General features: G+C 48.9%; 1 protein-coding gene across 1 annotated transcript in view; it reads right to left on the bottom strand.

The window, feature by feature from the left end:
- Positions 1 to 16513, bottom strand: part of MEI4 (meiotic double-stranded break formation protein 4) — a 675270-nt gene that overhangs the window by 98330 nt on the left and 560427 nt on the right. The gene's annotated exons all lie outside the window — the stretch shown is intronic.

The following is a 16513-nucleotide window of genomic DNA, read 5'->3' as shown; positions in this document are numbered from 1 at the left end:
TCTAATGTCCAGGAACATCTCTCTTAAGGCAGGAGAGCATGTTTCCTTAAGATCTGATTTGCGCCTATGTATTTCCTGTGTCAATGGTCGGAATGATTTTTAGCAGTTTTTGCTCGATTATCGCAAGGAACTTTACATATCTGCAGTTCAGTTTCCTGTTTGCAGGGTTCATGCAAGCCAGCACCGCTTGCCTTCTAGTGCGAGTTCCTATCTGCTTGAGCTGGTCCTTTAAGAGCTGTTGACGGGCTGGTCAAAGCTCCTGACAGAGACAGGTCATATGAAGTATGTCACCCTTCTCTGTATTGCAAAAGGTACAGGCATCATGGCCATCGCTCCTGAGCCATGGTGGAAGATGCTCTCTGGTGGGCAAGACCCCTAGTCAATATTTCAAGAACTTCAGTGTTGTTGCCTTGGGATAGCCCTGACTGAAGTATGGTTGTGGTGTCAGGGATTTGTAGAAATTTAGAATTATCCATGCATGATTTCTTTTGGCAAATGTCTCTTTGTCCTCTAATAATGAGAGGGATTTGACGGTTTTCCAAACCAATTTTTTAAACGCATTTTGCCCGAGTTGCATGTCCCAAATCGCTGATAGGTTAGTGGCCCCCAAGGCTGCCGTCAGATAAGATCTTGCCTGAGATACATCCCTGCTTTGAATATCTTGCCATAGCAGCGAATTTAGAGTGTTAGTCGTAGCGGAACAAAGTTTGTAGCAGCAGATAATATAAGCACCCTGTCTTGCAAGAACTTGTTTTTGTAATCCAAATTCCAGCCTGAGTTGGGCGGGCGATGTGTAGGGTGGGAGCGAGAACATTGATCTGTAGGCTTTTGTCTGGATTTTGTCCAGGTTCTTGGAGTCTCTCCTGCGTAGTACCTCACTGCCATAGCAAATGGAAGGTAATAACTTAGCCTGCATGACTTTCAGATATGGAGTTAGAATTGGTCCAGTCAGTTGGTTGGCTATACTTTTTAATGTGACGGCAATGCAAGACCCTCTCCTTTTTGCTTCCTGCTTTTGCTGTGAGAATGAACCGTCTCGGTCAAAGATGACTCCCAGATATTTGTAAGCGGATGCTAGCTCTATTTTTTGGCTGCCCAGTGTCCAAGACTTCTTAAGCTTTTTTTGTATATTTATCGACATGGTGCGTGTTTTGCTCAGATTTATTTTTAGTTTGTTTTCCGTGGCATACCTATGCATTTGATTCAGAAGCTGCTGGAGGCCGATGTAGGTATGGCTAAGTTACACGACATCATCTGCGTACAGGAGGTTACTCGGAGATTTCCCTCCCAGCCTCGGGGAGTGGGAGTTGCATGTGTTTAGTGTGCCAGATAGATCCGCCATGTACAGATTGAACAATATTGGGGCAAGCACGCACCCTTGCTTGAGTCCTTTGGTGGTACAGACTTTAGATGACAGATGTGTGCCGCCTCCTAGCTTCACCTGAACCCAGGTATCCGAGTGGAGAAGCTTCAACATACTTAAAGCTGGCTGCGGTATTCCCCGTTGTGCCAGTTTCACCCCAGAGTCTGTCTCTCTCGATGTTATCAAACGCCGCTCTAAAATTAATGTAGCACATGTGCAGCGGCAGTTTTTTGTTTTTGCTGCATCAATCATTAGAGAGATAGCCAGAATATTTGTAGCTGTTCCTGTAGGAGAGTAGGGTCTGCTATCCTATGGTCACCCCAAATTTTTGCTTTTTGCTTCACTGGTTTATGACTTAATGTGGCTGTGGGCCTGCTAATCAGACCCACAGCCTGCTGTTCTCTCTCTAAATTGTAACCCATGTACTTTAGGTGCATAACGAAATTGGAACTGGTTCACCTTATTGGCCCCTGTAACAGTGTACCCAGGTACCCAGGGCATAGGTGCTTCGAAGGCCTACCAGGGGCTGCAGCATGTATTGTGCCACCCCTGGCCTGGCCTCCATATTTGACACAACTGGCTGATCACTCAGCTGGGGTAAGTCGGTGTAACCACCCCTTACTTAGGTGTAGTATGCCTATACCTAACCTAAAATGGACACTTATGTTCCTATCAGCCACTCCTATGGAAGGCCTCATCAATCCTGGAGGCAGAGTGCTTGGAAATATGTGAGATGGTGCTCTGGCATGAGCTGAGCCTGTCTGCAGCTTTCGGAACCATGTCCTTTAGCTGTTCCATGATATTGCCATACCATATACTCTTAAGTGCATTATGAACCTCGCGGTTAAATGCTATCTTAGGTTTGGCTTTATCAAAACATGTCGAGTAAGGTGTCATACGAATTGGAATACTACCCCCTCGCCAGTTCTGGCGACGGGGGTAGCATTCCACCCTTCTAGAGGGACACGACATGTACCTAGCCTGAACCCCGGTTAAAGTTAAACAGAGCCTTAGCATCACAAAATGGATGCTGCCACCACAGACACAAGTCTGACCTCCTGCTGCTGGGAGTCCTTCCAGCGAGGGCAGCTTGGACAAAGGGTTTCCTGCCTGGGGAGGTGCTAGCACCACTCCAGACAGGATTTTGTGTATTGGGTAGGACAGGGCTGAATAGAATCAGACATGCCTGGGGCACACAAGGTGTCCCTGTGCATAGGCCAGTTCAAACCGGTGCTGGGGCTTTCCAGCCCCAGTCCTGGTGCGAAACTGGACAAAGGAAAGGGGGTGTAACCACCCCCCTTCCTGGTTCCACCCAGAGGAGGGACCTAGTAGGTGATCCGGCCCCCCAGATTCGAATAAGAGTGGGAGCTGTGTCCTGAGACTTCAGATCATCCTGAATCAACTTGAAATATAGAAGAAGACTGGACTTCGACATTCTGCTGCTCAGAAGACGGAAGAGAATCTCCCTTGTGGCCAAGGAGTGACCACCCTGTTCACACAGGCACCATCCAGCAACTCGATGTCTGCTTTGCCGCCGCCTCCCGCCGGAGCCCGAGCCCAGAGCCTGACAAGACTCAGACTCCCAGACTTCTCACAGCCCGATCCACAGTCCCTGCAAAGAAGGGACCCGTGGAGGCACCGAGAGACGTGGGACCGGACATCTTGGAAGACCCCCGAGACGCTGACTGCGCAGCATCAGAGGCACCCTCGATGCTGTGCTTTGGGGTTTGAGAAGCCCTAACCTCGAGCAGCCCTTGCACCGAAGATCAGCCCCCCAGCATCTCCACGATCTGCGTGGGGCCCTTTTGCATCGTGCCACTCGACGCGCCAAACCGTCCACTTGCCACGCGGCTAGTGGCCATCTTGTCGACGAAACCTACAACTTTCACTGCGGGTCTGGTTGCGCTAGACTTGCCCTTGCTCCTGTAAAAAGGAGTACCTGCTCTGACCTTGCTGGTCCGAGTAACAAGCCTTTTTCGATTCCTGCGTGGCTTGCATTAGCCAAGGCCTGTTTGCTTCTATCAAGTCGCCGACACCACCAACAGCAAGAAGCCTGCGTGGGACAGCTCGTGACCGACTCCTGGATGTCTTCGACCCCTTGTGTCCACGTGGCTGCAGAGAGAAGCTACACCTCGACGCCTGTTTGCACCCGACATCGCCTGGTTCCACTCTGGTTCCACGGTAGTCACTGGCTAGTGACTTTGAACATTGTCCCCTCTGCTTTCAGGTCTTCACCTCTTCAGATCCACCCTTGGATCCACCGGAACTCTTCACATCGAGCCGCCTGCAGCATCTCCAGCTCCAAGCACCATCGACCTGCGTGACGAAACCCGACACTACTTCGACCCTATGCACCCGCTTCCTGTGGGTGAGGTAACTCAGCTCCGCCGGTGTTCCCACACTGGTACACACCTCTAGTGTCTGTGTTTCAAGTTTCAGCTTTCTAGGTCACTCGGAAGGTTCCTTTCTAACTAACTTTGTACTTTTTACGCACCATTGACATTGCATTGGTAAAGCGTGCACTTTCCGCACTGCTCCCGAGTCCCGCTGGCCTTTCCCGACTTCTTCACTGCTAGTCCCGAACAGCTCCAGCGATTCCCCAGGCCCTAGGCCTCTTCACTTTCCCCATAGTGGTTCTTATACCACTATTTTAGTATATGGTTTAGGTGGCCCCTAGGGCTCATCCATATTGTGCAACTTTTGTGTATTTAAACTGTGTTTTGTTTTAACGCATTTGCTTCTGTGCTCATAAAGAGTATCAGGGATATTTGTAGTAATAAATCTATATATATTTTCAATATATATCTGTGTGGTGTCCTTTCATTTGGTATTCAAGGGATTGTGTATGGTAAAACAGCTTGCTTCACATGCCTTTACAGAGTTTAGCCTAAGACTGCTTAGTCCATGCTACCCCTAGGATAGCTTGTCTATAAGGTTGACTTTACAACCTGCACCATAAGGGTTGCTTGGCATGATACAAGGTGATCACTAGAACTAGTGAGCATCATATATCAGGCCAACTTCTCACATTGGTGGCAGCGGTGGGATTTGAGGTTGCTGTTGTTTTACCATTACAATCTTTGAAAATATCATTTGAAAGATCATACAGGTACCTGATAGGTACACTAAACAAGACTAGATATACTTAAGTTCTACTGAACTTAGTTGTTGTAGAGGATAGGGAGTAGCACACCCTGACTACAACTACTAGATAGGTTTTGTAGGAAAACACCAGTGTAGGTAGATTGCAACACATCCACCACACTAGAGCAATGTCTGGAGCAGAGGGATCCAATGGAACCACCTCTGTTGAGAGTGACCCTCCAAGGGCACCATCCAAATTTGCTACCTTTCCATTTAAGAAACTGAGGCAACTGTGTTCCATGAGAGGAATCAAAACAGGTCCTTCTCCTACAGCAGGACACCTCAGAGAGCTTTTAGACCAGTCTGAAGCTCTAAGGGACTCCAGGCCCCTCAGGGACTGGAGATGGAGGATCCCCCACTGAAGACGATAACTCTGATGCCCCTGCCCCTGTCGTCCAGATAGATGAGGAAAACCAGACCACTGGGAATACTCAGCCTGAGGAAGAAGAAGAGGAGGAGGAGGTGGAAGAAAGTGATTCTGATGATGGGACTAGCCAGGTGTTAGTCAGCAGGCTTAACCAGGCTAACTTAAGCTTATTTGGGACTGAAGGTGGGTCCAACCCATTCAGACCCCCAAATGGACCTAACCAGGAGCATAGGAGGAGGAAGAATCACTCAGGTGAATCCAATACTTCCCATGTAGCTAGAGGTTCTCATGGCAACTCCAGAAGGGAGTTGACTAGCCCTCAGAGAAGGGAACATGAGGCCAAAATGAGAGAGGCTGAACTTAGGATCCAGAGACAAGAATTAGAAGTTGCCCTGGCCAAAGAGAAACTTGCTAGAGCAAGGCAGCCTAGAGAGAGTGGAGCAGATTCCACTGGTGGCAGCACTATCCCTAAGGATAAAGACAGGTCCTATGACAATAGAAACCTGAGTAAGATTGTGCCCCCCTACAAAGCTGGGGATGATATCCACAAGTGGATGACTGCACTTGAGAGAGCTTGCAAAGTACAGCAGGTTCCTCAGGAGCAGTGGGCAGCAATCTTGTGGCTCTCCTTTGAAGGTAGAGGCCGAGACAGACTCCTCACGGTTAGTGATGGGGAGTCTAGAAACTACCTGGTCCTGAAGAGTGCTCTGATTGATGGGTTAGGCTTAACCACTGAACAGTACGGGTTAATGTTCAGAGATACCCAGAAGACACAGACTCAGGACTGGTCTGAATTTGTTGAATGTGCCACTAAGGCTCTGGAGGGCTGGTTGCTGGGAAGTAAGGTTACAGACTATGAAGGATTGTACAATTTGCTTATGAGAGAACAGATTTTAAATAACTGTCAGAACCAGCAGTTGCATCAACATTTGGTTGACTCAGATCTAACCTCTCCCCAAGAATTGGGAAAGAGGGCAGACAAATGGGTCAGAACCAGAGTTAAGCAAAAGAACCAGAACCAGGGTGGTGACCAAAAGAAAACAGACCAGAAGGGTGGGGAGCAGAAAGCTAAAGACCAGAAGTCTTCAACAGGGCCCCAAACTAATACTGAGGGTGGGTCCCAAACTTCCAAGAAGAAGAAAAAAGAAGGTCAAAGAAAACCCTGGTGTAGCTTTTGCAAAAACACCACTCACTGGACAAGTGATTGTAAAAAGGGTGGAGCCACCAGCACTGCAGCCCCTAAGGCACCTGCACCCACTAGTACAGCTGGCAGTGTTGGACCACAGACTAAGGGGGTAGTGGGTATCACCTTGGGAACTGATGGACATTCTGACCTAGTCAGAGTCCCCACACAGGCTGTTCTGATCTGTGATGGGGAGATTGATTTCTCCCCTACTGTCAGTCTCAATAATTTGGGCAAGTACAGACAGACACCTTTAATTAATGAAAAAGTGGCTCAAGCATACAGGGACACATGTGCCAGTGTCACTATGGTGACGCCTAGCTTTGTGGACCCTGGACAGTACATATCAGGTGATAATTACCTGGTGACCAATGCCAGCAATGTCACTACTACACTAAGGGGCCTATTAGGATGGCGGTTTTTCCGCATCCTCCGGGCCGGCGGAAGTGTCCGCCGGCCTGGAGGATGCGGAAAAACCGCGGCGGAGACTCCAAAGACCCACCGCCAAATTAGGATGGCTGGTGGGTCTGGAATTCCGTCCGCCGCTTTTCCGCCGCGGTCAGAGCCGACCGCGGCGGAAAAGCCATAACATGGCAGGCGGTGTCTATGAGACACCGTCCGCCATATTATGATGTGTGTGTAAATATGCTTTTCCACGGCGGCATTGCCGCCATGGAAAAGCATACGGACCTTCACTTCGGGGGCCCGTTGCGGGCCCCCTGGGTGAAGGGGTGGTGGTGGGTGCACATGGGGGGTACCTATGGTACCCCCCTGCATTTGCGTGCACAATGCAGCAGGCACCGCGCGGTGCCTGCCGCTTTGTGCACGGAAATGCTGTGCATGCATTTTTTACATTGGGGCGGGTGCAGCTTGAAGCTGCACCCGCCGCAATGTTAGAGATAGAGGATGTGACCGCCACCCTGGCGGTCACATCCTAATCAGATCGGAGGGAACGCCGCAGCCCATGCGGACGTTCCCTCCTCCTCAGGGGTCGCGGACGGACTCAAGTCCGTCCGCGATCCTAATCGACCCCATAGTGTGGCAATTGTTAACTTTTCCTGGGGAGGGGTAACTGGCCTAAAAAGAGTTGTGGTTAGTGCTGATCTCCCAGTAGAATGTTTGTTGGGCAATGACCTGGAGAGCTCTCTATGGTCAGAAGTTGAGTACAGGACTCATGCAGAGATGTTAGGGATATCATCACATGTCCTTGCTGTGACCAGGTCACAGGCCAAAAAGTGCCTCTCTGAACCTCAGGTCTTGGATCCTGGAACAATGGACCAAGTACCTTCCAAGACAAGGAACAGGAGGGCAAAGGCTGTGCCTTCCCAAATACCTACAAGTGAGGATCAGCCTTCACAGGAAGATGATTCTGAGACCCCTGAAGGAACTGTCCCTATAGAACTTGAACCTGATCAGGTTGAGTTTCTGGGGACAGGGGGACCTTCTAGGGCAGACCTGGGGCAGGCTCAGTTATCCTGTCCTTCTCTTGAACCCCTCAGACAGCAGGCTGCTGCTGAGGCTGCTGGGAATGCTCAAGGTACCCATAAGGTTTATTGGGATGATGGGCTCCTTTATTCAGAGGGTAGAGACCCAAAGCCTGGTACAACCAGGAGGTTGGTCATACCTCTGCAATTTAGGGGCTTCCTTCTTACCTTGGCACACGATATTCCCTTAGCAGGACACCTAGGCCAGAACAAAACATGGGACAGACTTGTCTGTCACTTTCACTGGCCTCACATGTCAGAAGATACAAAGGAGTTTTGTCGCTCCTGTGTAACCTGCCAAGCAAGTGGCAAAGCAGGTGGTACCACAAAGGCCCCCCTAATACCACTACCTGTGGTGGGGGTGCCCTTTGAAAGAGTGGGGATTGACATTGTTGGTCCAATGGATCCCCCTACAGCATCTGGGCACAGATTCATACTGGTGGTGGTGGACCATGCCACCAGGTACCCAGAGGCAATTCCACTTAGGACCACAACAGCTCCTGTTGTGGCCAGGGCCTTACTTGGAGTTTTCTCCAGAGTGGGGTTTCCTAAGGAGGTAGTATCTGATAGAGTTGCAAACCTCATGTCAGGTTACTTGACAGCTATGTGGAAGGAATGTGGTGTTAACTATAAGTTCACCACTCCCTATCATCCACAATGCAATGGGCTTGTTGAGAGGTTCAATAAGACCCTAAAGGGCATGATCAAAGGATTACCTGAGAAGCTCAGGCGAAGATGGGATATCCTTCTGCCCTGCCTTCTGTTTGCTTACAGAGAGGTCCCACAAAAAGGAGTTGGCTTCAGCCCCTTTGAATTGTTGTTTGGACATCCTGTAAGAGGACCCCTATGTCTGGTGAGGGAAGGATGGGAGTTACCTCTCAAAAAGCCCAAGCAAGACATAGTGGACTATGTACTTGGTCTCCGCTCCAGGATGGCTGAGTATATGGAGAAGGCCTCCAAAAACCTTGAGGCTAGCCAGGCCTTACAGAAAGCCTGGCATGACCAAAAGGCTGTCCTGACTGAGTACCAGCCTGGACAGAAGGTATGGGTGTTGGAGCCAGTGGCCCCAGCAGCACTCCAAGACAGATGGTCTGGACCCCATACAATCATGGAGAAAAAGGGAGAGGTTACCTACTTGGTGGACCTTGGAACTCCCAGGAGCCCTTACAGGGTGCTCCATGTTAACAGGCTGAAAGCATATGTTGACAGGGCAGACATGGGCTTGCTCATGGCTACAGATGAGGGGCAGGAGGAAGAGAGTGACCCTCTCCCAGACCTGCTGACTCAGAACCCTGAGGATGGCTCAGTTGATGGTGTGGCCTTAGATGGCAGCCTCACTGAACATCAGCAACATGACTGCAGACAGGTTTTGCAGTCATATCAACATATGTTCTCCCTGACACCCAGTCAGACTAACTGGTGTACCCATGTGGTGGACACTGGTGATAGTCTTCCTGTAAAGAACAAAATTTACAGGCAGCCTGACCATGTCAGAGACTGTATCAAGGCTGAGGTACAAAAGATGCTGGAGTTAGGTGTCATTGAGCCTTCAGAGAGCCCCTGGGCTAGCCCAGTGGTTCTGGTACCCAAACCTCACACCAAAGATGGGAAGAGAGAGATGAGGTTCTGTGTGGACTACAGAGGACTCAATGCTGTCACTAGGACAGATGCACACCCAATTCCAAGAGCAGATGAGCTCATAGACAAATTGGCTTCTGCCAAGTATTTGAGCACATTTGACTTGACAGCTGGCTACTGGCAAATCAGGTTAGCTGAGGAGTCTAAGGCCAAGACAGCATTTTCTACCCCCAGTGGGCATTACCAGTTTGTGGTGATGCCCTTTGGTTTGAAAAATGCACCTGCCACCTTCCAAAGGTTGGTGAATCAAGTCCTTACTGGGTTGGATGACTTTTGTGCAGCATATCTGGATGATATTGCTGTCTTTAGCTCCACCTGGGAGGATCACCTGGTCCACCTGAAGGAAGTGCTAGAGGCTCTGCAAAAGGCAGGCCTCACTATCAAGGCAACCAAGTGCCAGATAGGGCAGAGTAAGGTTCTGTACTTGGGCCACCTTGTGGGTGGAGGCCAAGTTCAACCACTGGAGAGTAAGATTCAGACCATAAAGGACTGGACTCCTCCAACTACCCAGACTCAGGTCAGAGCTTTCTTGGGCCTGACTGGGTACTACAGGAAGTTTGTTAAGAACTATGGGTCCATTGTGACCCCTCTTAATGATCTGACATCCAAGAAGATGCCCAAAAAGGTTCAGTGGACAGAATGCTGTCAAAAGGCATTTGATGACCTGAAGAAGGCCATGTGCTCTGCACCTATCCTGAAGAGTCCTGACTACTCCAGAGAGTTTATTGTCCAAACAGATGCTTCTGAGTTGGGAGTGGGAGCTGTGCTTTCACAACTTAATGTAGATGGTCAAGACCAGCCCATTGCTTTCATTAGCAGAAGGCTGACCCCCAGAGAGAAACGTTGGTCAGCCATTGAGAGGGAGGCCTTTGCTGTGGTGTGGGCCCTGAAGAAGTTGAGACCATACTTGTTTGGCACTCACTTCAAGATTCAGACCGACCATAAGCCCCTCTTATGGCTTAATCAGATGAAGGGTGAAAACCCCAAACTGCTCAGGTGGTCCATTTCCCTACAGGGGATGGACTTTACAGTGGAGCACCGCCCAGGGACTGACCATGGTAATGCAGATGGTCTCTCCAGGTACTTCCACTTAGAACATGAAGACACAACTGGTCAAGGTTAGTCTAATGTCCCTGCGTTTGGGAGGGGGGTTGTGTAGGAGAGTAGGGTCTGCTATCCTATGGTCACCCCAAATTTTTGCTTTTTGCTTCACTGGTTTATGACTTAATGTGGCTGTGGGCCTGCTAATCAGACCCACAGCCTGCTGTTCTCTCTCTAAATTGTAACCCATGTACTTTAGGTGCATAACGAAATTGGAACTGGTTCACCTTATTGGCCCCTGTAACCGTGTACCCAGGTACCCAGGGCATAGGTGCTTCCAAGGCCTACCAGGGGCTGCAGCATGTATTGTGCCACCCCTGGCCTGGCCTCCATATTTGACACAACTGGCTGATCACTCAGCTGGGGTAAGTCGGTGTAACCACCCCTTACTTAGGTGTAGTATGCCTATACCTAACCTAAAATGGACACTTATGTTCCTATCAGCCACTCCTATGGAAGGCCTCATCAATCCTGGAGGCAGAGTGCTTGGAAATATGTGAGATGGTGCTCTGGCATGAGCTGAGCCTGTCTGCAGCTTTCGGAACCATGTCCTTTAGCTGTTCCATGATATTGCCATACCATATACTCTTAAGTGCATTATGAACCTCGCGGTTAAATGCTATCTTAGGTTTGGCTTTATCAAAACATGTCGAGTAAGGTGTCATACGAATTGGAATACTACCCCCTCGCCAGTTCTGGCGACGGGGGTAGCATTCCACCCTTCTAGAGGGACACGACATGTACCTAGCCTGAACCCCGGTTAAAGTTAAACAGAGCCTTAGCATCACAAAATGGATGCTGCCACCACAGACACAAGTCTGACCTCCTGCTGCTGGGAGTCCTTCCAGCGAGGGCAGCTTGGACAAAGGGTTTCCTGCCTGGGGAGGTGCTAGCACCACTCCAGACAGGATTTTATGTATTGGGTAGGACAGGGCTGAATAGAATCAGACATGCCTGGGGCACACAAGGTGTCCCTGTGCATAGGCCAGTTCAAACCGGTGCTGGGGCTTTCCAGCCCCAGTCCTGGCGCGGAACTGGACAAAGGAAAGGGGGTGTAACCACCCCCCTTCCTGGTTCCACCCAGAGGAGGGACCTAGTAGGTGATCCGGCCCCCCAGATTCGAATAAGAGTGGGAGCTGTGTCCTGAGACTTCAGATCATCCTGAATCAACTTGAAATACAGAAGAAGACTGGTCTTCGACATTCTGCTGCTCAGAAGACGGAAGAGAATCTCCCTTGTGGCCAAGGAGTGACCACCCTGTTCACACAGGCACCATCCAGCAACTCGACGTCTGCTTTGCCGCCGCCTCCCGCCGGAGCCCGAGCCCAGAGCCTGACAAGACCCAGACTCCCAGACTTCTCACAGCCCGATCCACAGTCCCTGCAAAGAAGGGACCCGTGGAGGCACCGAGAGACGTGGGACCGGACATCTTGGAAGACCCCTGAGACGCTGACTGCGCAGCATCAGAGGCACCCTCGACGCTGTGCTTTGGGGTTTGAGAAGCCCCAACCTCGAGCAGCCCTTGCACCGAAGATCAGCCCCCCAGCATCTCCACGATCTGCGTGGGGCTCTTTTGCATTGTGCCACTCGACGCGCCTAACCGTCCACTTGCCACGTGGCTAGTGGCCATCTTGGCAACGAAACCTACAACTTTCACTGCGGGTCTGGTTGCTCCAGACTTGCCCTTGCTCCTGTAAAAAGGAGTACCTGCTCTGACCTTGCTGGTCCGAGTAACAAGCCTTTTTCGATTCCTGCGTGGCTTGCATTAGCCAAGGCCTGTTTGCTTCTATCAAGTCGCCGACACCGCCAACAGCGAGAAGCTTGTGTGGGACAGCTCGTGACCGACTCCTGGACGTCTTCGACCCCTCGTGTCCACGTGGCTGCATAGAGAAGCTACACCTCGACGCCTGTTTGCACCCGACATCGCCTGGTTCCACTCTGGTTCCACGGTAGTCACTGGCTAGTGACTTTGAACATTGTCCCCTCTGCTTTCAGCTCTTCACCTCTTCAGATCCACCCTTGGATCCACCGGAACTCTTCACATCGAGCCGCCTGCAGCATCTCCAGCTCCAAGCACCATCGGCCTGCGTGACGAAACCCGACACTACTTCGACCCTATGCACCCGCTTCCTGTGGGTGAGGTAACTCAGCTCCGCCGGTGTTCCCACACTGGTACACACCTCTAGTGTCTGTGTTTCAAGTTTCAGCTTTCTAGGTCACTCGGAAGGTTCCTTTCTAACTAACTTTGTACTTTTTACGCACCATTGACATTGCATTGGTAAAGCGTGCACTTTCCGCACTGCTCCCGAGTCCCGTGGGCCTTTCCCGACTTCTTCACTGCTAGTCCCGAACAGCTCCAGCGATTCCCCAGGCCCTAGGCCTCTTCACTTTCCCCATAGTGGTTCTTATACCACTATTTTAGTATATGGTTTAGGTGGCCCCTAGGGCTCATCCATATTGTGCAACTTTTGTGTATTTAAACTGTGTTTTGTTTTAACGCATTTGCTTCTGTGCTCATAAAGAGTATCAGGGATATTTGTAGTAATAAATCTATATATATTTTCAATATATATCTGTGTGGTGTCCTTTCATTTGGTATTCAAGGGATTGTGTATGGTAAAACAGCTTGCTTCACATGCCTTTACAGAGTTTAGCCTAAGACTGCTTAGTCCATGCTACCCCTAGGATAGCTTGTCTATAAGGTTGACTTTACAACCTGCACCATAAGGGTTGCTTGGCATTATACAAGGTGATCACTAGAACTAGTGAGCATCATATATCAGGCCAACTTCTCACAGTTCCAGTATTATTACCCTTATTATCACCCTTATTACAAAAATATTATGTCATATGGTACTTATAATAAGCTGGCAGGGATATCCTACACGTTGCAAATTAGTAACCTGTCCTTCAAACTCTAAATCAGGACCTAGGTGTCTTTTATGGATTTCAAACACCTTCAGGGGTCCAGGTTTGGAGGCTGTTTCCTCTCTAAGTTGGATATCTGTGGCCAAGGTGGTTCTGCTGAGTCCATTGGTTTTGGAGGTAAGTGCTCTGATCAGGTGAATTCAAATGTCCTGCCTGCCGAAATCCTTCTGTTGTTCAGAGCCTTTTCGCTCCATCACCCACCTAGTACTTATTTTTTCAGACTTGGGGCCTCATTTTGACTTTGGTAGAGGCAGACAACTGCTAACAATCTGCTTTTCTACTGTACTTCTCCATAACCTACCATCAGACATAATTAGATGTTGGTAATTTGATGGGTAAACTCCATCATTCATACACCACCTCCAAATTTCAGTAACTCTGTCAACTGTGAGACTACAAAAAATAGAAAAGGAATCACCTAAAAATCAAAACTCCATCTTTCATATTTGGAGTTCTTCATTCACCAGTAGAAACATGAAGGTCAATACTACTGCCCTGTGCTAGAGAACAGAAAGTATAAATAGCCAAACCCTGCCCACAACTCACTCATACAGCAAGTCTCTGCTACTACAGGTCTTAGTAGCCCATCTGACATTGGTGGAGGACCAACTATATATTGCACTAGAAAATAGAAAGTAAATACAACTTTAATTGTTTTTCTAAAAGCTCAATGGAAACTGCCAAAGTTAACAAACAAATGTATATGCACACCAAACCTAAAAGCAAACTCACCTGCTCCTCTGTCTCATCACATGCATCACAGGACCCAACCATAGGTAACACCCATTTTATTTATTTATTTATTGGAGTTTTATATAGCGCTGGCTAGACCCGTAAGTATCAGAGCGCTTTACATAAGGAAGCAGTGTGTTACAAATTACAAAGAATTCACATTAATTTCATAATGAATGCATATTCAATACAGGAGTTAATTAGCGAAAACGCGAGTCAGGACCCAAACAGACCAGGGAGAGTTGGGAGTCCAAAAGAAGGAGTCAGCAGCGGAGGAGAAGATGAGACAAATGTCCGAAGACCAGCTGGGTAGGTGACGGCCTGAGCGCTGTGCCTGAGCTCTCCCCTATAGCTGTCGGACCAGCTCCACCGGGGATCGGCCATGAGGTTCGGACTCCGCCTGCTTAGGGTGAGGATCAGGGAGAGTTAGGAGTCCAAAGGAAGGAGACAGCAGCGGAGGAAAAGACAAGACAAATGCCCGAAGACTGGCTGGGTAGGTGACGGCCAAAGCTGTGTGCCAGAGCCAGTTTCCCCTATAGCTGTCTGAGCAGCTCCACCGGGGACCAGCCATGCAGTTCAGACTCCACCGGCTTAGGGTGAGGATCAGGGAGAGTTGGGAGTCCAAAGGAAGGAGACAGCAGAGGAGGAGAAGACGGGACAAATGTCCAAAGACCGGCTGGGTAGGTGATGGCCAAAGCGGTGTGCAAAAGCTAGTCTCCCCTATAGCTGTCGGAGCAGCTCCACTGGGGATCGGCCATGCGGTTCGGACTTAGGGTGAGGATCAGGAGGTAAATGACAGACTTGAGTCCAGGTACGGGTGAGTGGAGAAGGCGAGGGGTAGGAGAGGATATGTAGCTTGCTGCCCTCTTTAACTCAGGTAGGTCGAGGTTGTTGATCACTGTGACCATGATGTCAAACATCCTGTGAGGTGATCGTGGCACGGAGCTTGGAGAAGTGACCCCCAGCTTGGTGTGACAGAAAGGGGTTAAATTGAGCACTATCTTGCAGCAGCTTCAGCCGGCAATATGACAAATCGAAAGTGTTTGAAACAGAGAACCTGGTGTCATCTTAGGGTCAGACTCCATGAACATGAGGTTCGCCGTGAAAACAAATAGGTCCTGCACTGAAGCGCTCCTCATACACAGCAGGCACCTCATGCTGACATATTGTTTTTAATAATCTTCTTTTGTTTTACAAACCCTTCCCCTTTAGCTCATTCATGATTTAATTCTACTTTATTCCCATATATCTAATGTTGCAAATCAAATAACAATTTTAAATGCAGTTCCACAGTCGAGAATAATTTTCACAAGTCTCTTGTCCTTGAGTCTTGGCAGCTGTTCAGCTACATGGTCATGGGGTCACATCATGAATTTACTGCACATGCGTAGCTTGCCTCCATTTCGCCACCATCTTTCTTTCATTATGTGTAACAGTGGGCCCAAACGTTGACTTCTGTCAGATAATTAGGCTCTCTTGTGTCTTGTTGTTTCGCAGACCCCGAACATTTTCTTTATTTTTCCCACTTCGGTTTCTCTCACTGCTATTTTGTTCGAGGTTCTTATTTTCCTCAGCCAAAGCACCCACTTAGCCAAACTAAGTGGCACTTGTACCCCAATTGTCCATTACCACACACCTCAAACTGCAACATTCCTTATTCAAATATTGAACATAAGCCGAAGGCTAGGCCAGAAACAAACATACTATGCACTGCAAATATATAGGTAACCTTGGTGTACACACAGTGAACATGTGATATGCAGTGTAAATTAACTCCAACATCTGAAGTCCTAGCACCAAACTGTGACCAAATAAACTATGCTAAATAAAACATCAGAAAATCCCTACCCTGCATGCCACCAACGTTTTGCCCCCACAGTATCATTCTCATATATGGGAAAGGGAATGAACAACATCTTCTACAATGTGGGCCATAAGAAATCATACAACCTGGAAATTGGATCAAATGGCTAACATGTTAACATGTGGGAATACAAAGTCACATATGGTAAAAATGATAGCATTTTCATCATGACCCAAATAACCAACCAAAAAGGACACAAAAAATATCAAATATTCTTCCGTCTCTAGGTATTTAAACAGGAGGAGAGAGCAAAAACCAAAGAAATCTAGGTTAGGGCAAAACATGAATAAAAACATTCAATCTATGCAAAGTCAAAACTAGAAAAAAAAACATGAGGGTGTCATACCACAGTTCCTTTGTTCACAAGGTTCAAGCCCAAGAACTTGCCTTCAGTGGTCTTTAGTCTCAAGTAGATGTCCATCTTATGGGTCAAACTTTTTGCGCATCTTTGTTTGGGCAAGGACTGGGGTTTGCAACATTTGGGGAGGTGGGATGGGACCAACCAGTAAGGAGAACTTGGGGGAGTCAGGTCTCTGGGCTGATGTTCCCAAAGGACTGGTGTCTAAGGAGCAACTTCCCTCATCAAGACCTCTGTATGAGACAGACTGCGCCGAGTGGGTGTCCCCCACTGTGACAATCACTTGCTCTAATCTCTGATAGACACCCTGGAGGGCAGCCCATAATGTTGTCTGCCCCACGGGGATGTCCA

This window comes from Lissotriton helveticus, chromosome 6, assembly GCF_964261635.1.
Source record: "Lissotriton helveticus chromosome 6, aLisHel1.1, whole genome shotgun sequence".
Classification (NCBI taxonomy): domain Eukaryota; kingdom Metazoa; phylum Chordata; class Amphibia; order Caudata; family Salamandridae; genus Lissotriton; species Lissotriton helveticus.
The sequence above is the reverse complement of the archived record's forward strand: the minus strand, read 5'-3'. Positions and strand labels throughout refer to the sequence as shown.